This window comes from Macrobrachium rosenbergii, chromosome 27 (genome assembly GCF_040412425.1).
Source record: "Macrobrachium rosenbergii isolate ZJJX-2024 chromosome 27, ASM4041242v1, whole genome shotgun sequence".
Taxonomy (NCBI): Eukaryota; Metazoa; Arthropoda; class Malacostraca; order Decapoda; family Palaemonidae; genus Macrobrachium; species Macrobrachium rosenbergii.
This window is the reverse complement of record NC_089767.1, coordinates 16,109,900-16,136,065: the sequence shown is the minus strand read 5'-3', so window position 1 is coordinate 16,136,065 and position 26,166 is coordinate 16,109,900. Positions and strand designations below refer to the sequence as shown.

General features: G+C 35.6%; 1 protein-coding gene across 8 annotated transcripts in view; it reads left to right on the top strand.

The window, feature by feature from the left end:
• Nucleotides 1-26,166, top strand: part of LOC136853433 (glutamate receptor ionotropic, delta-1-like) — a 276,672-nt gene that overhangs the window by 116,721 nt on the left and 133,785 nt on the right. For 3 of the 8 annotated variants that reach the window (XM_067128999.1, XM_067128992.1, XM_067128994.1), the window contains exon 1: nt 14,290-16,485. The exons of 4 other annotated variants lie outside the window; for them this stretch is intronic. The gene's annotated coding sequence lies outside the window, so the exon portion shown is untranslated. Of the gene's footprint in view, nt 1-14,289; nt 16,486-26,166 lie in introns of those variants that run through there. One more of the 8 variants, XM_067128996.1, reaches the window with a different exon arrangement.

Sequence of the window (26,166 nt, the reverse complement as noted above, 5' to 3'; positions counted from 1 at the left end):
GCTTCGGCTGTAAATGCCAATAAAGAAACAGCCATGCCAAGGCCATAGAGCGTCAGGGGACCTTGCAAGTGACGGAGGGTCAAAGGCTTCCTGTCGCCGTCCTCCTCCTGGTCAAGGATCTCGTCATCAACTTTTCCTTGCCTCCTCTGAAGGTCTCTGTACTCTCTCTTCCTTCTCCAGGTAGCATGGCGGGTCAAGGTTAGCATGTCCTCCGTCCATTGATCGTACAGACCAGCCTGGAACGTTATGATGAAGTAGTGTTTGTTTACTATAATTGAATACTAGACCACTACACTTCATTTCACGCCCATCAAACAGAGAAACTCAAAGTGGAGAAACAGCATCTAAAGCAAAAGCATATCTCAGTTATTTTCAAAACTAGCACAGATTTAATTAATACAGAATGAAGTCGAATTTTCGTAGGTGAGCGTGAATACTCATTTTTTTTAAGAGACGGAAAATGAAATAGTCACAGACATTACTGAAGGCCAGATTAGAACTGAGGTCAAGTAAATGTGTTTACTTTAGTTTTTTAGATTACACGAGGAATTAGGGTATTATTGAACCATGATACCTTTGGGTCAAGTTTATGTTTGTCACTAACTCTGTATTTCTATACACGTATACGATATTAGGATTATGAATTATAAGGAGTATTTTGATTATAGGAATACCAGGTTAAGATTATATAAAAAGACTAACCTCAATGCAAGCTTGCAGATTCCAGTTAAGATTGTCTGTGAAAGGGGCATCATGAGGTATTGGCCAAGCAGCTATTCCTGGCAGAACGGTTTCCTTTCCTATGTAGAATCTTGGACTGCCATCTCTGAAAGTGAAAAGTTCGGCAAGCCCAACGAGAAGGGCTACCAGTGTGTCTAATTGTGCTTGTCTGTGGAGATAAAAAGAAAAGAAAATTTTATCTATCCTTTTTGGGAGTAAAATTATCATTATCTCACTGTCAGACTTGTATAACTGTGTGAAAATGGCCCAGGTGATCACAGGGCAATGTGTTATCAGTTCCTAGTGCTCGGGAAATTGTACCTATCCATACACAGCTACACTCAACAGTACTTAATTTCAACATTAAGATCATTATCTCCAACGCCATGCGACACAAAGGACTTTTATCATATTCCGCTACTCATGTCTTTCTTGTTCTTTGTCTCCCACAAATCTCACTCATTTCCTGCCTCTCACCTTATAGTTTTCATCCCAGTAGTTCTGGATCTCCCAACTCCTCTGGTGCCCGCAGAAGCCCAACTGATACTTTTATGTACTATTTTTCCCAGTGCAGTGTGGTGCTAAGGACATACCCTTTCATCGTTATCTCATTTGCGTGCGGAGCTGCCGTAATTTCCCTTGTAGTATCATTTTTCACTTTATCCTGCCATCTGACTTCTAATATTCTTCTTGAAGCTGTATTCTCAAATCAACAAAATCTTTCATAGTTTCATTATCCTACCATGATTCCTGTCTGTATGACAATAAAAATCGTGCTGGATACATATATAATCCTACTTTGATTTACAAATCCTGCTCAGCTTGCCCATCGTTTGACTTGCCTTTTTAGTCCTTCGTCAAATTCCAACTCAAAAGAACGTGAATTGTAATTTTCCTAAATTAACAGAAAGACTCAACCTCAAACCTCTCTCCATCTAATGTTATTTCATCTCTTTGTGCATACTCTGATGCATTCTGTTAAACAGGTTATGTAAACCCTGCGATGGGTTGTTGATTAAGGTGGCATACCTGCATATTCTAAGCTTCTCAAGTTCCTATCATTACTCCTAACTAAACCTTTTCCATCTCCAACCGCTTCTGTCATTATAGAATCCATGAAAAGGGAAAACAGCAAAGGCGACATAATATTCCTCTTTCGGGGACCCTACCACTACAAATTCACTTGACAAGACTACATTGACATTTACACTATACCTGCTTCTATATTGATGCTTTCAGTTCTCTTGATATATTTAACGGGAATTTCATGGTGATTCAAGACCTTCCATAATATTGGGCACTATTAAAGGTCTTCTCGTAATCAGTAAAGGCTATTAGAGGAAGATAATTCAGTTTCATACCCTGCTGAAATATATGTCCTAACTTAAATATTTGATCTGGGCAATTCCAGCCTTTTCTGCAGCAAGGTTGTTCGTCTCTAGGCATTTTATCAGTTTCTTACTCCAGTCTATTGAGAATAAGCATATTATCGCCACAACAGGCGCAAGAGTAATGTCCCTATAGTAGATCAGGTCACCTTCCTTTGGTACCTTTGCTATGACTTCCAGTTCCCAATCATCAGGCTTTGTTTCCTCAATCAACATTCTGCAAAACTGTTTAGTTAGTATAAGAGGCGTCATTTCATATTCAATTAAAGTTATCTCCACAGTGATAACCTGGAGCTTTCTATCTCTGAAGTTTCTTTAGCAATGATTATACTTCAAAAACTACAAACTCATTTCATTTTATATCCAGGTTTCCTGCAGTTTCTTGCATATCATTCAGATTATCCCCTTCAAATCATTTATTCATGATATCACAAAAATGGTCTTTCCAGCGTTATCTTTCGTCTTCTCCTGATATCAAAACTGACCCGTCCTTTTTTTGTCAAATATTTCCTTATTTTTCCTTCTACACATGGGTATTTCATTAATAATTCTATGATTTTCTCTTAGGCCTGAATGCATGATTTTGTGAGCACATCAGTCTGTTTTTCCAGATATTCCCTCTTATTACTTATTGTGCTTTGATGTACGTCACTGTTAAGACTTAGTCTCACTGTCACCTGTTTATTTTGATTAAAGATGCTGCTGTTTATACAGTTTTTACTATTATTCTTTTTATTACTGTTGTTATCTTTGTTATATTGTCTTGGCAGTTCTATGACTTGAGCACCAGCTGTGAGTGTGTGTTGAATGATGAAATTTGGAGTAATAGATATCTATTTATAATGATGAAACATTACTAATGTCTTACTTTTTAGTGAGTGCCTCCTGAAATCCTTCCTCTAACTCAGGCCCAAGGTACATAAGGTCTGCCAACTTCTCCATCACAGAAGAACCAGAATTCTTGAAAGACCTCTTGTAATCGATTCCCCACGGAGCCATGGTTACTCTGAGGATTTAAAAAGCAAGTAAATAGATGATTATATAAATGAAAAGTTAAATTATTCTTATGTTTTATACTTGTGATAGCAAACGGGGTACATGTATTAATAGTTTCTTTATTTTTTAATATGTTGCCCAAATCTTATGCTGTGAAACGACAAATGAGGACGGAATATCCTCTTTTAATGGTTCTCTTCAATGTGTAACTTTTGCCTTGTCTTTCCCAAACAGTAAAGACTACGTTGACGACACTACTAGTATATTTGTAGACAAGGAGACAGCGTTATAAGCATTTTGAATGGGCGTGTGACGCTCGGCTAAAGAGAAAGAAATCTCATACATGGAGTAGGTAGGTGGCATAATCAAAGCGACTGGAATCATCGTTGGTTAGAGTTACTTACCAATAAAATAAAGATACTGGGAGTGTATTTCCCTGAAGATGATCGAGAGTGCCTCCATTTTAACTAGAGTTCCGTCCCCTAATTTTGTGCACAAAGGCGTAATAGTTCACTAATATGTTAAAAACTTTTATATATGTCATATATCTATCACATGCCGGATGAACGTTGCGCAAAATGATGAAAAACAGAGTAAATTCGACTTCCTTTATCATATGAAGAATGGGACCCATGAAATAAGTGGTTTTATTGCAAAAGACGCCCCATCCAAGTACCTTTCAGCCTGGTTAACGAGCTCTTCAATAGTTTCCGGTCGTTGTGGGTACCTTGGTAGAGTCAGAGAGGCTGTCAGATTACTTTGGTACCCAGTGCTGATGACGAAGGTGAAAATGAGCCAAACCACAACAGCAAGACGGCTTGCGTCACGCGTGGGCAGGCGGCCCGACTGGGATTGGCCCACGAGCACGCCCACGATCACGAAACACGTCCATCCGAAACCTTTTTGGGAAGTACGGTTGTCCAGCAGCTCTGTTCTTAGTATCTGAAGATTAGGATAAATATGGCGATCCGTGATTCGTTTAGTTGAATTTTGCCTTGTTGCATAAGTAAGTAACATGATTAGTATCTGATAACTGACCTCGTGAAGATCCACCTCTTCTTATAATTTTCGTGATTCTGATTTATGAATCGAGTATAATGTAAACATATGATACAACCTAACAAAGCATCAGCTTGCTAACAGATTACCAAAGAATTGGTATGCTCATGCATCAGATGCAAGAAATAGAACAGTAAAGCCAAGAAATATTCTGTATACAAAAATAGGTAAGAATAGTTCAGAAAAATGTGCAAAGAAAGCGCTCTGAAATTAAAAGTATCAACGTCAGTAACACTAGAAGTAAGTCAGTTTCCAGATTATACAGCAAAACAAAACGTGCATCAATTTCATAGGCACGGGGTATAGACGATATTGATGGTTCCTATAAAAATAAGACAAGATGGAGATGGCAAAATTAATTATCTACGCATGTTGAATAAACAGTCGCATTTTTAAATATTTTCGTCTGATAAGACGAAGATGTTGAAATGGTAATGGTAACCATAAAGGAAAATAACATTTCAAAAGTAGTAGAAAAGAAGATCTGAAAAAAGTGGCATTAATGGTGTCATCTTTTGTTGTCTATGTATTTATATTTTTTATTATCAGCATTAACCACGTGAGAAATATATGGGTAGGTCTTTGTAAGATATTTTGAGAATAAGAAGAAAGAAGAGAACGTGAGAGTGAAATGCATAACTGTTAACAGTCGCTTGGAAATCATTTCTGAAAATGGTACTCTCGTAGCTCTCCTATGCAAACAGACGCTGTTGTGGGACTTACCACATGGTAAACGACCGTCATAAGAAGAATTGCGATCAGAACAGACAGCCAGACTTCAGGATTGAGAGGTTTATAGAGACTTGACCAGTTGGGAGTGATCCTGGGTTTGGCCATGGCGAAAGAAATCCGAACGTAGGTGTAACCGATGGTGAAGTCGTACCTTTCGAGACGGGTGTCTAATATTGCACAGTTTACCGGAGTCATGAAAGCTTCTCGTCTAGCCACCATATCAAATCCCTGTTGTATGAAAGATTTGCCAGTGAAGAAGAAGTGCATGGAACAACTGATGAAGTCCAGTGAGATCTCATACCTCGAGTTGGTTTCAGTGGAATGATTAACGTGATAATTATTGCAGAATATAACAAATAATCATAACCAAAGCCACAACAATTAATAATCATGACAGGTATTTTTCAATTCATATTGTAAGATAGGAAGATCTACAATATAGACAAAATTATTCCCTAATCTTGACTAGTATCTTAAAAAGACTTATTATTGTTTATGAGCCAGTTATTCCACGATTAAATCTTGAGAAAAGTGACTGACCACAGAGATAATAAGCTTAACCAAGTAACTAAGTAAAATACCCAGATGACAGTCATATAGTCGCCACACCATTTATATAGAATTGTATTTATACAAATTGTTTCCTTTACCTCCATCCAAGATTTTATTGGAACTACGTAAAATTTGAAGTTGAGCTTTTCTGCCACTGTCTCTAAGAGGATGTAATCCATCCCAGTCATCTTTTCGACGATGGTCCCATTGGGCGCTTTTTCATTCACGGGAAACCAAATTGGTTTAAAAGTCATGGAAGTCACGTTGACAGTGGCCCCGTGGAAGCTGTGAGGAATATAGATTGATTTCAACTTCATACATCTTCTCTTCTTTCTTTTCATTGGTTTTACAATAATATTAACATGTAAAGCAATGGAAAGATCAGGAGCAAAACATAAAAGAAATTTCTTAGTGATATGACAGTACTTACTCAGTAAATTTTTCAGGAAATAAAGGTATATTGGAGGTGTAACGTAAACCCTTATCCAGATTCCAGACAGCAAGGCACACAGTTCGTGGGCCAGTTGGCGTGTATGGCAAGTGGGAATAAATTCTCCACCTGAAAGAGAACACTAATACAATATCTTTGTGCTAAATTCTGCGGATATGTTTCCACATCAGTTTTAACTCAAATTGGATAATGAATCTTTGAGTTCATTTGGGTCTACAATTAAACTCCGATTTAATTTTATGCTTTATACAATATAAGCATTACAAGTTGACTTGTTACTTCAAAATCTGAACAAGACCGAGACTAAGTCTAAATCCAGCAAACTACAAAACTCAGTGATTAAGCTTTTTGTTGTTATTTTGTACTGATACAGTCTTGAGTGTCAGTCATATAGCTTTAGGCATGATAAACGTCCTACTGCAGTTAAAACTCTTAACCATATTTTTCTTTGTATTTTATATATTTCTGTTTTAATTTATTACTTGGCATTTTCGAATACTTTACCATACTTATCAGTTAATCCTATTCTTTCTGTCCGGTTTTTATTTTATTTTTTAGACCTTTCGACTTATTTCGAAAGAGTAGCACAGTGAATAGCAATGATTAAAGAAAACAGAACTGAAATAAATAATTTTACGAGGTACACTTGACATAACTATTAAGCTGCAATAATCTTCTGAAGGTTGTCTCCTCCTGATCATAAGCAACTCAGTGGCCCTTGTGATGGGATAAAACTATCTTTCAGTGACCTATCCCGTTGAAATCTTTGTAATGGCACTGCATTTTCACGTACTATTAAGTATCAACAGTGATGACGTAATTTGCCATTATCAGTCTTAGAAATGGCCAGAGCAACTTAAAACAACAGACACCATTTGTTGTCTTTGCAGCCAAAGGATCCCATGAAATCTGATGCCAAGAATTTCATTACAGTAATCTTCCACTTTAAGCCCTAGCTGGGACCTTCGTGCACCCTGATAACGCTCATTGGAATCTTACTTTCAGACTTTGATATATTAAACCATTTGACATTATAAACCTTTCCAGTGAATTGCACACTGTGACAACATGAGCAATTTAAATAACACGTGCAATATATCCAAATATATACATTCACTATGGCTTTATCAATTTGATATTGGGAATCTGTATAAACCAAGGAAATCACACATTATATGTGGTGCATCACTATATTGCGATCGAAAATAATGAGTAAAAACGCCACAGTAATGTAATTGATAAACTGTATTTTTCAAGATACAAAAAAATGCAAAAAAGGATAAAAACAAGGGAGATTTCGACCGTTTGCGCAACGGTCCTCTTCAGCCAACTGAATAAAAATACTTGTTATTCTTAAAAAGACACACTGAAAAGAATTTTCGTGACAGTCGATCCAGGAAAACATCAAACAATCTTTCGGTGTGGACTTAGCAGTTATGTAATGGCTGTTTCCCCGTATCTGTGGGCCAACTGTTGTGATCTTCTTAACGGCTGTCGCTCGATCGTACGGTGCTCACTACTGGGACATCATTGATCTCAAGCAAAAGATCACTGATGTTATTGCCACCATTAATGAGGCTATGATACAACGAACATGGCAAGAAATCGAGTACCATCTTTATGTGCTTCGTGCAAGTATATGTGCCTATATAGAGATGTATTAAATGAGGCAAAAAAAATTCAGTATCTACTCCTCATTTTGTAATAATTTCTACATATTTGTCTGTTTATTTCTTTTTGTAATATATCTTTTAAATTGTAAAGAGACTTTATGGACACCCTGTATAAACCTAACCTAACAAGAGTAACTACAGCATACCTTCCATTCTCTTCATTATCCCTGTTAACAAATATCGTGTTCATCATTGAGAATGACCAGTAGTTGATCAGGAGAGATTCCATGATACCTGCAGGTAAACTCGTGACGACGATCAACTTTGTGGCCCATATCAGAAGGCGATGTTTCAGAGAACGCTTAGCAAAAGTCTTCAGGAACTGGATATTTTCGCTCACTATGACAACCACTACGTTCCAGGAGGTCCTGCGAAACTAAGTTATAGGTTACAGAGATTAGCAGTTTGATAGTTTGAATCATATATATACAGTATATATATATATATATATATATATATATATATATATATATATATACATTATATACTATTATGTACTATATATAGATATATATTCATGCACACACACACATATATATATATATATATGAATTTTTATCAAATCACCGTGATTTATATGCAAGCATTAAGCTACAAATGTCATTTAATATCCAATTTGCTCTACCTCGGAAACAATATAAGTGTATATTTGTAAAGGAAAGGGAATTATAGTCGTCTCACGGGCTCGAACCGCGAACACGAGAACTCACGACGTTCAGTGACGCCTTAGCTTATTCGGATGTCAAGAGAGGTATCATTTGATACCGACAATCGTATACAAATCCCTGTCGAGCGCAGATATTTGTAATTAACCCACCTCCACCATGATATCCGTTTAGTACGTTTGAAGCACGTAGCCATTTTATTAATTGATTTTTATCACATCACCGTGATTTATATATAAGCATTAAGCTACAAATGTTGTTTAATATCGAATTCACTCTGCCTCGAAATATAAATATATATATATATATATATATATATATATATATATATATATATATATATATATATATATATATATATTATATATATATATATATATATATATATATATATATATATATATATATATATATATATATATATACTATACCGAAGGAAATTATAGTTGATAAGAAGTTCGTCGTCCCACTGGCTTGAACCGCCGAACACGAGAACTCACATCCATCTACTCACCCAGAACATCACCAACGTTTTCATAAAAAAATGGATTTCAGTCTGAATATGAATGCTTTTCTTATACCTAGTAGTTACTTTGCCAATTTATGTGCTATATTTAAATCATATCCTAGATTTACTCACTGCGAATGCTTTTCTTAAATACAACTGTTAGTTCACATTGTGTTTCACACATCTTTATTCAAGAGGTGATTTTTCTAACTAAAGACACCACCGTACTTATAAACGAGTTACATTCTGGATTGCCGTTTGTATGTTGAATTGTTTGCAAGTTGGTTACTGTAACTCTTCATGCCTATTTAAGTACAGAATGATATAGAATTAATACAGTACTGTACGCTTTTTCATCCTAAAACACAATACACTTTACATACAGTACTGTATGTACAGTGTAGGCGTGCAAAACAAAATTTGAACTTATGGGTGGCAAAGGGAAGCGCTCTGAACACAATTTTAATTTGCGATCCCGTTTGTTTGTAAGTTGAATGTTCGTAGGGTGGTGTCTGTATATCCTACTTCATTAATTTTGTCGGGCCCGTTTGGGAGTAGTGCCGTCAGTGCACCTCACACGGTGCACTGTAGGCATTACTTTGCAACGTCCGTTCGGATCCTAGCTGCTACCCCTTGCATTCATTTTATTGTACCTCCATTCATAGTCTCTCTTCCATCTTGCTATCCACCTTCTCCAGACACTTGTTTCATAGTGCAACTGCGAGGTTGTCCTCCTGCTACACCTTACATGCCCCTCTACTCTCAATTTCCCTTTCAGTGCTGAATGACCTCGTAGGTCCCAGTGCTTGGCTTTTGGCCTAAATTCCATATTCCAATCATTTGTTTTATTTATATCCTTTACTTGTTTGAACAGGTACCATGTTCCCTTGTACTGCTAGAAACATTCAAGACATTCCTTGATGCCAACCTGTATTTCTGCCTGTCTCTATTCAAGGCTACATTCTTAAAATGTCAACACAGCTCTTGAAAATGATAGATTATTGAAAACATTGCTTGGCCAAACGCATTCAACTGTGGTTATTTATGACTAAATGAACGTAACACCCTGTTAACGATATGTTTTTCCTTTATGTATTTACATTAGATGTTAAATAACAAAACAGATCTTAAAAACTTAACATGATAATCTCAGTTGAAGTTGCCATGATGCACGCACTCTCTTATTTCTGCTTTGAAATTACTGCTGAACAACCTTTCACATAACCAATCATCTTTATTTGCAATCTTTTTAATACTTGCTTCGTGTCTTACAAGTACGTTAATTTGCAAAAAATCGGAAATGATCCCAAAATCGTAATATTTTAGTTGGGAAATCCCTACATCGTCACATTATGAATCCCATTCCAGTCTCTTACTCATTATTTCTGTAAAATAATCGCGACTCTCAGGATTCCTGACTTACATTTCTTGCCAGTTGGTAAGTCTCCACAATCTGTTCTCGAGTGTCGTTGATCGCCAGGTCCTCCTCAGTCACCATTTCGGTTACCTGGAAACCAAACGAAGCCTTTCCCTTCTTTATGTCCTGAAAATGAAACAGGAAAATTCCTTTATCAGGCTTTACAGCGACAATGAAAGAGGGGAACAGTAGGCTACGTCTTCGAATTCTTATAAACGTTCTTATCCTTCACTGAAGCATTCTGACAATCACGAAACACGCAAATGAACACTACAACTCTGCATTTATTTCAAGAGTTTTGTATGCATATTTAAGTGTGTGTGAGTTTATGTGTATGTACATGAATGAGAGTTTGTATTTAGTAATGCGCATGATTTTGTTCCTGAACACGTGCTAGCTACAGAAGGTGAGTGAGCTTTTGTAGCTCTTGTGTTATGAATTTTTGTGCATCAGTGCAATGAATAATCTTTATACATACATGCTTAAAGATATACATACACACACACACACACACACACATACACACACATATATATATATATATATATATATATATATATATATATATATATATATATATATATATATATATATGTGTGTGTGTGTGTGTGCGTGCATATAGACTCATCACAGGAACATATGCATAACTGTTTTGTAAATTAATGTGTACAACGGTAAATGAGTAACCTGGTGACCTTGTTAACTTAATTCACCTTCAGGCAATGCAATCAATAATACAAGCATAAAAAACATCACGGAAATGGGAAAAAGCCACCTTGCAACTTCAATCTTTGTCCCTGGTCAGACAGTGGCGTGCGTTAAGGTCCCATCGCTATACTTACAAGAATAACGTCATTATATGCATCTTGCCCTTTCTCTTTCACAAGAAGAACAGAGCTGGGTCTCTGATGTAGAGTTGACAATAGGATGTTAGTGAGAACTCCCCCACCATCTAAGGTTCCTTTCAAAGAAAATATAAAATCTATGATAATTTCTGTGTGAGACGACAATGCAGTGATATTTTCTTTGCATGGTCTTGCTTCAAATGTGATTTGTTCCTAAACAAAACGAAAAAAAATCAAACGACTTCAGATCCATCTTGCATAAAACATAAGTTACGTCTCGTTATACGAATTTGAAAATTAAACTGATTTGTTGGTGCTTTTAGTGAAGTGCTTACTGAAGCACTCAGAAGAGAAACAGGACTGAGTTCTTATTCGACTTACCAACATTCTTGATATTTAAGCAGCTCGTCGGTATAACCACTGCTAAAGCTCCAACAGTGGCCAACAGCATGTTCGAAACGAAGATGCTGAAAAGGAAGCCGATAATGTTAATGTTTTGTTTTTAACGTGCTGAAAACTAACGGGGCACAATTACAACAAAGGATTTATCAAGAGCAAAAAGTATTCGACAAGACCTTGGTATTCTAACAACAATCTGCATTTTTGCCATATACTCAGTATTAAGAAATCTGACACTTACTCGCAAAACAGGCCCCTGACATGTAGGAAAAAGAATGAGGAACAAACAGAATCTCTTCGTGACTGATGGAAGATTACAAGTGTATGAAAAAAATGTAAACAGGACGAAATTGCCAAACCTTGGAACAAGGTAGAGAGAAACATTCTCTTAACCTGACACTCCGAGTATCACGATTTCTGCAGTTTCAGCAAGGAAGAGGTGGCTCATGGGTGTTACGAGATCGCCTCAGAAATGTACGATCTCTCTATCTAATCTCCTTGTAACAATGGCAAGTTTGAAGCGGTCTATGAACCCAAGATGTCAATGGGAATGTGACTGAATTTTTTTATGTCAAAAAAAAAGGGAGAGAAATTTGCAGCAATTATCTTAGAGCAACATTCTAAAGGGTGTTGCATTAGAATTCTCTTATAAATATTGTAAGTGGCATTAAACATAGTGCCATGAACTTGGTGTTACTTTCTTTTGATTGAAAATGAGAACCACGTCAGCCGGTTTAACTAGATAATCAACTTCTGGGGTGTTAGAAGTCTCTTGATGGGAACAAGTTTTCTTTTACCATGGAATTTACCGCTTGCATCAGCTCCCATTTAGCAACAAGTATAATTTTTCCAGGGTAACTTTTGATGTAATTGAAGTGACGCTAATTAGTTTCGCCTCATTTTCTATTTTGGTGTCTAATAGGATGCTGACGTCCAATGTGACGGGAAAATATTTTAAGATAAAGAACAAACCATAGCCTGATTTCATGAGTCATGTTGTAATGAATGCTTGTAGCATATCGTGAATAGCAGATAATTTGGATCCGTCTCTTTTCCAGGAATAATCTGAGTAATGGTAGTTCCCCTCTTCTTGTTAAATTGGGGGAGCAAGATGTGTAAAGGATGTATAGGTTTAAATTACTTTAAATGTGGTAACAATATTAATTTCTTTCATTAATTTCTATCCGTGAAAGAACAAATTTGATTGTTTTCTTTTCAGGTAGAACTTTTACAAGGTAGCTGATGGAAATATTCATTAACTTCAGAAGGGAAAGTTTTCCCCCCAAAAAACTGGGAAACCTTGGGAAAAGAAGAACAAATTCAAAGACAACCAAATTCTTATCTGGGAACAAAACGAACATTACGAAAAATGTTTTATTTTTTAACTAGGTTCCTCATAATCCATGTGATGCCTAAGGCATTTCACACCAGCACCGTGCATGTTCGGTCCGTCTTTTAATATTTCAGTTATTCATAAAATTTGCTCGACGTAAGATTTGAAATGTAGCTTTTAAGAATTAAAACCGAACTACAAAGCTTTCTACATTTTTGTATTTCAACTTCATTAATTTATTTTCAATTATAATTATTATAACAGTGTTCTTTCTACTCATTCCTATGCTCTTTTATTAAAATATTCTTATTGTTTTTCTTCACAACTGAATTTTCCCTATATAAAAACCAAGTCATTGATTACCATAAACAATCAAATTGCAAATGGCTGAAATAAAGTAACTCATTTCAAATCAATTTTTATTTGATTTTTTACACTGAATTTGCTCTTCTTTCTGTAAGTTTACAAAATTTATAGTAATTAATGTGTTAACGGCAAAATTATATGGTACTGTACTTATTTGCTTCATAACCTGTGAAATGTCTTGAGAATGAAAACTTTACCACTTCTAAGGCAGATATACACTGTAGCGTATTTGTTATCTTAAGGTAACTTAGAAATCTTCATCAAGCCCGTCATAAATCTTACTTCCATTTAGGAAAGACCCAGTTACCATTGTTAGCGATTACGAGCTCAAATCTCGATGGCAGTGAACTAATTGTTCTCCTGCATATTTCAGGATTGCTGCTGAGGCTGCACCACAACTGCTTTGCCTTTGTAAATGCCTCTGTTTCATCCTGTGGTTGGTGAATGATCCAGTGCTTGCAAACCAGGTCCCAGATTTCACTCATAGGGTGGATATCATTGCATATCTCAGGCCAGCAGAGTATTTTGATCTCAGGATTCTTTTCCAGCCACATCCTGACTCGTTCATGTCTCAAAAATATGTTGTTGTTGTGTACAAGTACTGCAGAAGGATACGTCAGGCTGCCGGCTCTTCTTAGGATGGGAAGCAAGAATTTCTCAAGCAAGCAGATAAAGCCATCAGTGGTGAGTGGATTAGAAATCTTGACCAGTTCTCCAGGACCAAAAGCAGAGACCCAACCCCACATTGCCGGATGAAAGGTGTGGGGTGTTTCTACGTCTCTGTTGTATCCAGTTTTAGTTTCAGGGGATTCTGCTTTAGTAAAGTAAGCCTCAGCACTAAAGATGACCGATTTCCATACATCAAAGGGAATTTGAGCGTATCTGACTGCAAAGAGGAGTCGTTCTATCCTATGGGCGTCATCAATATCCCGTAATGAGTTAGTTCTTCGATTCAGTTCTACAAGTCGTTGAGTGTTTACTTGATACATTTCTATTGGAGAAGTTTTATTTGTCCTCTTTGTAGAATTACTGTTGATGTTATGTTCACTTCGAATTTTCACTTGAGACGTTACTGAGCGAGGTCTGCCACTCCTTTTCCTGTCATGGAAAATACCAAATTGCTTCCAACGCTTTACACACCGATACACTGTTGTAATACTGACGGTACTTTTCTTTGCAATTTCCCTGGCTGACTTCCCTGTGTTCCACAGTTCCACGACCTCCATTCGAGTTCTTATCTTTTCTTTTAACAACTGATTTTCGCCCGCCATGTTTCCCTGAAGTGAAAATTTTATCGTTCTCAGATTATTATTGTACTCGATTTTTTCTGTGCTACAGATATTGCATAAAATGTACAAGTATAATGAAACAAATTCGTCAGTAATAATAATGTTTTGATTTAAAATGGGCCATCAGTGATCAGCTAAATAATTTCAACAGCAGAGGCAGTTCAGTGAGACCCAAACTATATCTCGAAACTTGCTTGTAAAACAAGAAATCGTGAATATGACAGATTTTTCATTATGAGGCCCCTGAAATGCAGACACGGTTCACATTATGTAGCCCAAGACAACTATTTTGTTGGAAGGGTAAAATTTTCTAGAGCAAAAATAGGTAAAATAGACACCTAAATGCCCTCTTTAGCCTCTGCCTGAAGAGAATGGTAAGAATCAGTGAAAAATGAGGTAGGTTGACTTTCATGATGGCTGTAAAGGAAAGGTAACGCTCATCGGATTAACCAATGAAAGAAAACCTGAACTTCACTTAGTGAATGAAAACTATGATAACCTGGTTTTTGGTGTATAGTCTCCATCTTGAAGGAGTAATGATTCTAAACTCAGTAGATTAATGAATAGAAAATAACTTGTGACACTGAGATAGCTAATTTCCTTTAATTCAATCCTGTGCAATGGGAGATAAGTGGTGACACCCCTCAAATTGAAAAGTAAAATTCTACAGAGGAACGGATAAGGGCCACTAGACCTAAATGGATTTCAAATGACGCATCGTTGATTCAGATTTAAAATCTAAGTTCTTGTTGCAATTATTTATTGAATTAGATTGATTTCATTTGATACTTTCACACTTATTGTGCTCTAGAGTGTGCTTCTGTAAAAACTTTGCCAATGCTGTGTTGTCATTGAAATTTACTTAGTCACAAATTAATATTTTCTATTGATTTTTCTCAATTGCTTTTAACACATAATGTTTTGGTCTTCGAGGATGTTGTTAAAGCCATGCAGTAGGCTAGCCTATCTGTGCATCATGTCTCTGGAGGGCCGTTATAAGGAATAACTTGTTAAGAACTGAGCTTAGGCCAACCCAACCGTCATTCGGCAATTTTGTCAAGTCTGGTGAGAGCCGGTCGACTTTATAGCTATTACTGGCTGTGTTATTATTTGTACAGCAATAATATTACAGCTATAACGAGTTTAGCCAACGTAGATTCTGTGGAAGTTTTGCGATGTGGCTGGGTCATTCCGGAATAGTGTGAAAAAAAACGAAAATGGGGAAATAACTCTGTCCTAACCTCTGTGGTAAAGGTAATTTGGATAGTAATGTTTTGTGTTCAAATGTTAGTGACAGTGATGGTTATGAGCCTTCTCCGGTAATAGATCTTGGTGATAGTGTTGTTATTGAACAAGGCAGTGTCACGGTGTGTGGGGAAAGCAGTAATATTAAAGATATGAAAGGAGGGAGGAAGTAGTCAAAGGGAAGGCTAGTATTGTAAAGAAAAAATCTCGTTAGGCTATTAGGCTATTACGATCATGGTGACAGTGACATCTCAGATGACGAGTGTTTGCTACTCCATAACATTAATAGTGACACAGAATGTATCACTATTACACCCCAAACCGGTATTGAAGTCTCACCTCCACTGTATGACACTGTACGGAAAATACCTTGACTGGATGATTGTCAGCCAGCCTGGTGTCACTGTGGTGAAGTTAAATTATTACGCCAAGGTTTTCATTACCCATTATAATATTTGTTTCTGCCCTGTGAAAGAGGATGTTGCAACACCTGTGAAAGGTTCAAGAAAGCTCTTGTTGGTGGGGAGAGGGCTGGAACAGATGTCTCACACTTTGAATACTAACAGAAGGCATGGAGTGAAGAAATATCTGCAACTTCCAGTACCTGAAGACTGCCAAACTCTGTGACAGCGTTTGGATCTGTCTCAGCATGGACTCGCACAGAAAACCATGCCATGTCCTAGTATTGCTTTCAACTTGGCATGCTATAAATGCAAGTTTGGACATAGTCTTTTCAGCATTGGCAGCCTCCCCCAATTTTTTGTTGATGACCTCGACCTGTGTATGGATTAATGCCACTGACTTCTCTACAATAATAATAAACAAGACAGGACTCCTAAAATTTTTGGTGAGTAAACTATTATTTCCATTATCAGTTTTTCATTGTTAAATTTTTTTAATGATTATTTTTGTTTATTATTGTCATCATTAATTATTATTTAGAAACTTGTTAGAATTATTATTAACTTACTCCATGTTTATTGATGTTTATTAACAATGTGTGACTATGAATTTTTTGGATTTTCCTTTGTGTCAATAATCATTATCTTCATCATTAAATATTATTCATGGGGTTTTAGGATAGTAACTGTGTGACATTATTTTTTAGGACATTTTTGAAATTTTATTGTACATTAATCAGTATTACATCCATCATAACTAATCATTCACAGATTTGCTAGGATGATCGTTAACATATTTCCTGACATGTTTATTAATGTTTACTGATGTTTATTAAGTATGTATGTCAAAATTTTGGAAATCTTAAGAAATTTTTCTGAATTAGACAAAAATTGAGGTAGGGGCATGTTTAGAGCAATTCCCTTTTTAATTATTACCATGCAGTATTATAAAACAACATAATGTAACATGTAATCAATATCTTGGGGATTTTATACCATAAAAACTTGGTAAAACAGATTTAATGCATAAATAGGGGAGTGACATACTTCACGTTTTTGCAAATACTGCCTCAAAAATTGATAATTAAAAAAAAAGGGTAATTTACGTGAAATTGCCATCAAATTAAACAGTAAAATGTGAGGTCATAGCATTAGAAATAATAATGTTATTGCACTCAGAAAGTTGTTGATATTCAATCTGTTACCTAACCAGCAATAAAAGGTAGGCAAGGATATTGGATCTAAAATTCCCCAATGGGCTACAGTAATTTTTTTATTACTCAACAAAGGAGTCTAGGATAGGATGTTGTATTTAAAATTTCCTAGTAGGCTAGGACTACTCAACAAGAAGCCAAGGTTAGGATGCTCTATTTAAAATTCACAAGTAGGCTACATTATTTTTTCAACTACTCAAGAAAGAATTTAGGCTAGGATACTGCACTGAAGTTCCATGGTAGGCTTCAGTATTTTTTAGACAACGCAACGAAGAAGTCTAGGCTGGTACATATACAGTCTCTAAAATTCATAAGTAGGCTACGTTATTTTTCTGAATAATCAAGAAAGAAACTAGGTTAGGAAACTAGTCTAGGCTAGTATACTGTATCAAAAGTTCACAAGTAGGCTACGTTTTTTTTACTATTCAAAAAAGAAACTAGGGTGCAATAATTCATCTGAAGTTCCCTGGTAGCAATCAGTGTATTTTTCTGACAACTCAGCAAAGAAGCCAAGGCTAGGATACTGCTAAACATGTTGATGCTAAGATCCAGTTTCTCAGTCCACCGGTAGACTACGTAATCTAGCACTTAATCATTGCAGCAGTATAAATCATATTAATTTATATAGTATCTAAATCATATCAATTTTTACAGTGAAAGTATGCTAGGCAAACTTGATTATCCCTTCGTAGCTTCGGTAAGCATTTCAAAAAAATTAAATTGTGAAATGTGCATTCGTTGGCAGATCAAAATGCCACGAATACTGATGGTCACATAACAACACTATAAGCTACGGGCAGTGAAAAACGGCTTGTGCTAGCATACTAAAGTTAAATAAAAGGGTCCATCATTTCAGAATACAGTATTTACAAAATTTTTACAGATATTCAGCTTTATGTATATATACAGTATATATATATATATATATATATATATATATATATATATATAATATATATATATATATATATATATATATATATATATATATATATATATATATATATATATATATATATATATATATATATATATATATGAAATAATCATAAACAAAAACACTTCAGTTTTAATTGCATATGTTAATTTAGGTCATAATTTAAGATCAGCATTTGAGACCCGAAGTGGCAGCCGACACTTATTTGTCAGGGATGTTTTGTTTTGGATATATGGTTGCTGGTTGTCACTAGATGACAGCAGCTATTGGGCTATAAAATGTTACTCAAGAGTCGGTTTGGTTAAGAGAACTCTGCGTGAAGTATGAGATGTATTATTGAATCGAGTTGATAAAATGCTATTTCCACAGCCAAATTCACAGCAAATTGCACACTAAAGGGGTAACGGCGGTCAGTACTGTACATACATATGGTAATATATGTCTAGCCTAATACAGTAATCCCACTGCGGTAGGAGCGAACAAAATCACAAATTACGAAGGAGTAATTGTATGTGTATGTTGTTTTAAGAAAAAGACAGTTTGTTTAATTTTACAGTGATTTTCAGTTTAAAAAAAATTAACGATGTGCAGTGTAGCACGATTGCTTAAATTGTCAAGGGTGATAAGGGTGGTTCCCAGTTTTTATCAGCCATCGACTGTCAGTGCATGTCATTTTTTAAGTTTTTTACATCCTCTCTAGGTCATGCATGAGAGTACCACAGAAAGTAGTGTATCTCCAACGAACGGCTAAGTATTGCTAGGAAAATGTGTATTGTTTTCTTAAATTACGATAAAAAGTTTGAAAAGTATTAATGGTATAAAGCCACAAATATTACAAAATTATTTGCGCTTTCGTGGCTCTAACATTAAAATTTGGATACAATGACAAGCAAATTCCCAGTGACTGTCTAATATAGGCTGAATGCATTCAGGAATAGAGGAAATGACATTCACCAAATTGTGCCAACATTATATCGGAATACGTCATCCTCTCCACACAAAGACGCACATACACACAAATATATAATATATATATATATATATATATATATATATATATATATGTGTGTGTGTGTGTGTGAGAGAGAGAGAGTGTGTGTGTGTTGGTGATTTACTGCAAGGAAAGAACGAGGCGCAAAACAAAAGGTCTGATCCTGACAGGTGTTGTGTATTCAGACCTTTACAAAATATATGATAGGGCAACGCAGTAGAGAGAAACCAGTAAATTATTACAATTGTTAACATCAGGAGAGGAGGTAGTTATGCTACGATAGATTCCTTCAAATCTTGCTTTTAAAGGACTGCCAAATGTCACACCTGAGTATTTCTTGAAGTAAACTTTGCTAGCATGATGTTTTGTCCTTTTCCGGATTAGGCAACCTGCGCTGCTTGAAATCTGTCAGTTTACATATTTATTAAGGAATAAATGGATCAGGTTTATTAACTCTATGCTAACATACATATTTTTATCAATTCTTCCATTTTGAAAACAATTCTGTTATGATCCATCATGTTAGAATATACAAGGTTTTAGCTTCTGTATTTGTGTTAGGATAGCAGTAAGCCTACATAGAATTTGATATACATATCCCAGAAGACTTCTCTATGTGTTTTTATTGTGTTAATATTCTTAAATAGCACTCACATTCTTTAACAAAAGCGGTATATCTGTAATTATTACAGTTCTAATGTATAAATAAGCTGTTGGTTCTGAATGGATCTCTGTTGTATCATCAAAAGAATTTTTTTCCGTTCCCAGTGCAATGTCCAAGATAATATCAGGATATTTAAATTTATTCCTTGTATTCCCAGTTGTTTTAATTTTGTTATTCTTGCTAAATATGCGTGATGATAGTGAAATTGTTAACCTGAATGCTGATTTTAGTTTTTGCAGCTTCCAGAATAAAATTGCACGTGGCTATGCGGAAATATTGGTCAGTTTTTGTATACTACACTGATTTTAAATCCATCAGTACTTTGATGTATGCGACAATCCAAAAAGCGAAAGCAACAATCTTTTCCATGGCCTTAGTAGATTTTACCGTTGTGATAGGGAATTTTCCATACATTTCTCGTTGATTTTATATTTAAAATCCTTTACACATAGTTTCATTACTGTCTGCTGTCAGGGTACCAGATTATACATTGTAGCTTCTCATCAAAAGGTACTTGGGTAGATAAGTGTGGATACTCACTGATCTGTACACATTTAAAAAATCAACAATATATTTCGAGATAGTTCGTGAAGCAGAACAAGCAGATTTGATAATTGGTCCAGCAAGGCAATTGTGTCATGGGGATTTGGTGGTGTCTTGAAAGCAATATTTGCGTAAGTGTCGGCTGGTTTTCTCTAACTGAAAAGTGACGCACTCACGCACTGTCAAGAATGCCTGGAGTGCTACTTCTGCCTCCTTCCTGCCTAGAGTAGCAATCTTAACCTTTTTTACCTTTTTTTGGTTCATTTAACTGCATTTCACACACACACACACACACACACACATATATATATACATACATACATCATATACATACATATTGTCTGTGTAAAAGTCACATGTATGATCATGAATGGCTTCATCTATTCATCTATTCCGACATCTTGAAGGGGACTGATACATAGCAGCAGATTTACTGTTTTTTTATATATATATATATATATATATATATATATATATATATATATATATATATATATATATATATATTGTGTGTGTGTTTGTAAATCCTGACCGGTGTTGGCTTTATTGCTAAGCCTTCTTCGGAGGACCGATACAAAGTGGTAGATAATCGGATTTGTAAAAGTTGACTTGTCACTAATGACGGCAGGACTCCGCCAATAAAAACCGGCCACGTGCAAATACTTAGTTTCCAACGTCTGTATGTTCATATGTATTGTCTTGTTAGCATATATATTGTAAATTTCTACCAATTTGTATCAGTCCTCTGAAGATGGTATAGCAATAAAGCCATCTGGTCAGGATTTACAACCTTTTCATTTCTTTCCTGTAGTGTTTAATATAAAAGTCATAGAGTTATTATAATTATATATATATATTATATATATAGATATATATATATAATATATATATATATATATATATATATATATATATATATATATATATATATATATATATATATATATATGAATCTCTATCTCTTATGAACGCGTGGCTTTTTTTCATAAATATTAAGCCACAGGTACCGTCTAATACCCAGTTTCCTATGCTTTGGGAATAACTTACACTTAAAGGAAATTACAATTGATAAGTGCTCCGTCCCCGACGGGAATCGAATCGTTGCCTGGTTTAGAGAAAACGATAGACAGTGACTTAAACCACTCTGCTTTCAAGAGACTTAAGTTGATATCTACTGTGCTGTACATATGCCAGTCATATTCAGGTTCTGTACTTAAAATCGCTGTCAGCCGATCACCACCATAACAGTTGATTGGTAAGTTTGTAGCAGTGGCAAATTATGAATTTTTGTCGCTTATAGACGCGCTAACATTTTTTTTATGTTCGCAAATGTTAATCCACAAATATCTTTGACATTCAGTTCATTAGGCTATATCTCTGGAATAGCCTCCACCCACGGGAATTATAATTGATAAATGCTTCGTCCCTTTGCGATGTTCTTTTGTGTTTACACTGTTAACAAGAGATCAAATCATTTTAAGTGAAAAGACGATAAAATTCAATGTTTAGAGTACATAAAAGCTTTCGTAAAGCACGTCGATCCTATGTAGAACACAAAACAAAAAGAATAATGTGTCACTGTTGCCTCAAATATTCAATATGACATCGGTGCCACACCCAGTACCCTTGTAAGTTATGGAAGCTATGAGTTGATCAGCTCAGTCTTGATAAAGAGTGGCCATTAATAACTCGATTTTCTGACACGATGTGTGTCGTTCTCAATTCATTTTTTTTTTTTTTTTTTTGCCATTTAGTAGTTTTCATATTTCGGATAGGTGTACTCCATTTCTCAAGTGTAGAAACAAGCAAATATATATATATATATATATATATATATATATATATATATATATATATATATATATATATATATATATATATGTAGGTATGCATTAATATGTGCGTGCCAGTGCAGGGCCCCGGGCAGTATGACTTGGAGACCTGAACTTTGCCTTACCAGTCAGACACATTCTTATAATTTTGTTTTTGTATAAGCAACTTAAAACAAAACCGATATAGTAATCCTGATGAATTTGCATCCTTAAAGATCTTAAATAATTTCCTTAAATCCTCATCATTCTCTTTCATAAACATTCTTAAATTTACACTATCCCACGCCCGCCCCCCGCCTCGCTTTTGCTTCTTTCAGCTGTTTCTCTCCTATTTTCAAAGTTCCGAAGAACTTCAAAATCCAGGTCTGCGTTTGTTTCAGCATCTCTCCATTTCCTTTAGTATTCTTAGATCCATTGGTTCATTAACATTTCTCTGCATTTAGCCTACTTGGAGAACTACTTTTTATCCTACCTGAAGCTCTTTTACGCCTTCTTCCCCTGTTTTTTATTAGTACAGTACTTGCCTTCTTTTTCTTTCTCACTGTCGTTTTAGCTGCTCTATCCATCCTCCTATATGTCGGTAAATATTCTTCTTAGGCATGGAACTGTACTTCAAATAATCTCTTTTTTTCCTTCGCTAAACTTACCATTTCTTCATCCCACAACTTACTGGTTTCATTCCCTCTTACTACCTTCTGTGCCCACAATTCCCAGAGTCTTCCAGACACTACATGTCTCGTTCAGTACTTTTCAGCTATCCCAAAGTTTCTCGCTGGGTGAGCGGGTTCCGTTCTCGGCTACCACTCTGTTGGTCGCGAGTTCGACTCTCCGACCAGCCAGTGAAGAACAAAAGAATTTGTTTCTGGTGATAGAAATTCATTTCTCGCTATAATGTGGGTCGGATTCCACAATAAGCTGTAGGTCCCGTTGCTAGGTAACCAATTGGTTCTTAGCCACGGAAAAATAAATCTAATCCTTCGGGCCAGCCCTAGGAGAGCTCAGTGGTCTGGTTAAACTAAGATATACTTAACTTTTCAGCTAACCCAAACACAATCACTCTTTATCCTTTCCACCTTGCAAACATTGTTCTTTCACCTTTGTATCGGTGAGTGCTAAAACATCCAGCTTCCTCCCCCTAAACAAAACAGCTTCCTTATAGTTCTTCTTTTGTGCACCTCATCCACTCACATTCAGAACCCCAAGACCTAATTATTCATTCATTCTCCTGATTTTTGCAGTATTAGAGCAGGGATATGGGGCTGCAAGCTCCATGAATAATGCCAGTTTGGTGACTTTCACACCACGCAGAGGGGCAAGAATGCTGTCATTTTCTTTCTGCACGTCAATATTCCAAACCACTGTCATTTCCTAGGGTGAAAATGTCTAACTTGTACCGCTTACTACCTTTGCAGATGTTTGTGCGTATGTGTATGCGTGTGTGTATGTGTGTGTGTTTGTAATTATTAGGCTATATGTAATTAGAAGGTGCAGTCAGCCACACTGGTTCCATGGCTGAATAATGCAGTGCTAGGTTCACGCGTGTCAGGTCCAGGAATTTCTCTACCCAGCTGCAGGCCTAAATGAGTATCACCATCTGCTTTAAAAAAAAAAGGGGGTGGGTGATGTCTAGCAACCTCGTCTTTAAAAATTTCTTAATAAATGGTTAGGCTGTACGACTCTGGTATCAACCCAACAAAAGGGAAAATATACTTTTACTTGCAGTAAAAGTATATTTATCACGTCAATAAAATCCTCGTAAAGAGAATAATAAGAGTTGAAACTAGTTTCCGCTAGGAATAATTGTGACAACGGAAAAATACAAAACGAGATATTGTTATAAGAATTAAAATAGAGTACAATATGATAAAAGTTCAATTAGCTTATATTTTAATACTAGCAAAGGTTTAGTCTATAAAAATTTTTGACTTGCTTAACAGTCCAGTTACGCCATTCAACTCTCAAGCTCTTTTTTTTTTTTTTTTTGACGACCATTTATCACGCAGAACGTTTCTTGGCTGTTGATTCGTTGTTAGATTCTCTACTATATAGCTGTTCTTATTATATATATATATATATATATATATATATATATATATATATATATATATATATATATATATATATATATATATATATGTAATGTGTGTGTGTGTGTGTGTGTGTGTGTGTGTGTGTGTGTGTGTGTGTGTGTGTATAGCCTATACAATTATATAATTTATGTTTGTGTGTTTATTTGTGTACTTATAAGAAGATTTTTCTACATACATTTATGTTTTAGTACTTTTCACTTGTCAACTAGCCTGGTTACATTTATTGGTTTTTACCGGGAAGCATGGATTCACAACATCTTTTTAATTATGCTGGTTAGAATGAATCCGAAATTAGTTGCTGTATTTGTTTACTCATTTTACTGCTGCTAATCATTAATCCCAAAATTATGGCTTACATATGTTGTATTAATAAGAATTTTGTAAAACTGAAAAATCTTTCGTCTTGGGCCAAGTCCTCTGAGAAATTTAATTGCTCTCCTGAAAATGGTAAGAATTAGTTCACAAAACAGCTGGTAATTGTTCACTTTACCTAAGGCAGTTGAAGGAACTAACAACGGTGCCAAGCAAGTCTAGCCCCTTGGAGAACGTCTTGTTCCGACTGTCCTTGTGTGTCGATTGCCTGGCCGACAAAGCAGTGGCCATAGAGACTGGTCCCACTTAAATACGTCAAACTATGTGGTCATTTGCCAAAGAAAATGGATTATAAGACACGCCTTTTTATCGACCTTGGATGAGGTGTTCATGGATGCCGAGTTGCTTAGTTTTATTAGCGAAGTTCAAAACATTATCTGTACCGATGAAATTACAGTTCCCTTTCGCCTTCCGCCACCCCCCTTCCCCTTCTCTCTCTCTCTCTCTCTCTCTCTCTCTCTCATATACACACACACACACACACACACACACACACTTAGGCTACTGTCAGGGCGAAAATAAATAGAACAATAAAAAATGACGTAAGCATGTCAACTCTGCCCCAGTTTAAGCACACATGTAATAAAATATAAGAATTTTTATATCAAGAAACCAGTAATTGTAGTTTTTAAGATGAGCCAATAGAGACAAGCAAATAAGGCCTAAGGAATAAGGAAGATGATGATATAGGAAATATTAAGCAAGAATTTGGAGGACAAATTAATGGGAAACTGCCGCACATGTCTTTCCTGTGATTTGTTTTCCACAAATATCTATCCATCTCCATTCTCACAGTTCTCATTTAAGTAGTTCTGAGTCTTCTAGTACTTCTGGTGCCCACGGGGGTTATGCTATGGATATAACCAAGCCACCTGACACTGTTGGACTGTGGAACAGTCTCCATGAGAATTTCATGCGATTGGAACTTCAAAAGTTCAAGGGAAGATGCAGTGCATTGCTACCCTAATGCTATTCTTGCGTTTTAATACACTTTTATGTATTTAGTAATTTATTATTTTATTTTCTCATATTAATAAATGAGATATATTAATAAGTGAGATCTCTTCTTGCTGTATTTCCCCTTGCCTCCTCTTACTTCCTAATGAACACCATATTCTTTGGAAGCTTGAATTTCAGCTGTGAGTTTGTTCCATAAGTTCATCTTCTAAGTGGGTAATAATAATATAATAATAATAATAATAATAATAATAATAATCTTCTAATAATAATAATAATAATAATAATAATAATAATAATAATCTCCATTTTCTTTTCGTCATTGCCTCATCTACTCTTGAAACCTCTGAAAGTTCCCTTATGGTATTATTTCACACTTTATCCTGTCATCTTAATTCTAACATTCTTCTTAAAGCTTTATTCTCAGATCAAAATAATCTTTTATATATAGTTCCATTGTCATACCATGATTCATGTCCGTATAGCAATACAGATCATACAATTAAGTATAAACTTACTTTCGCGTG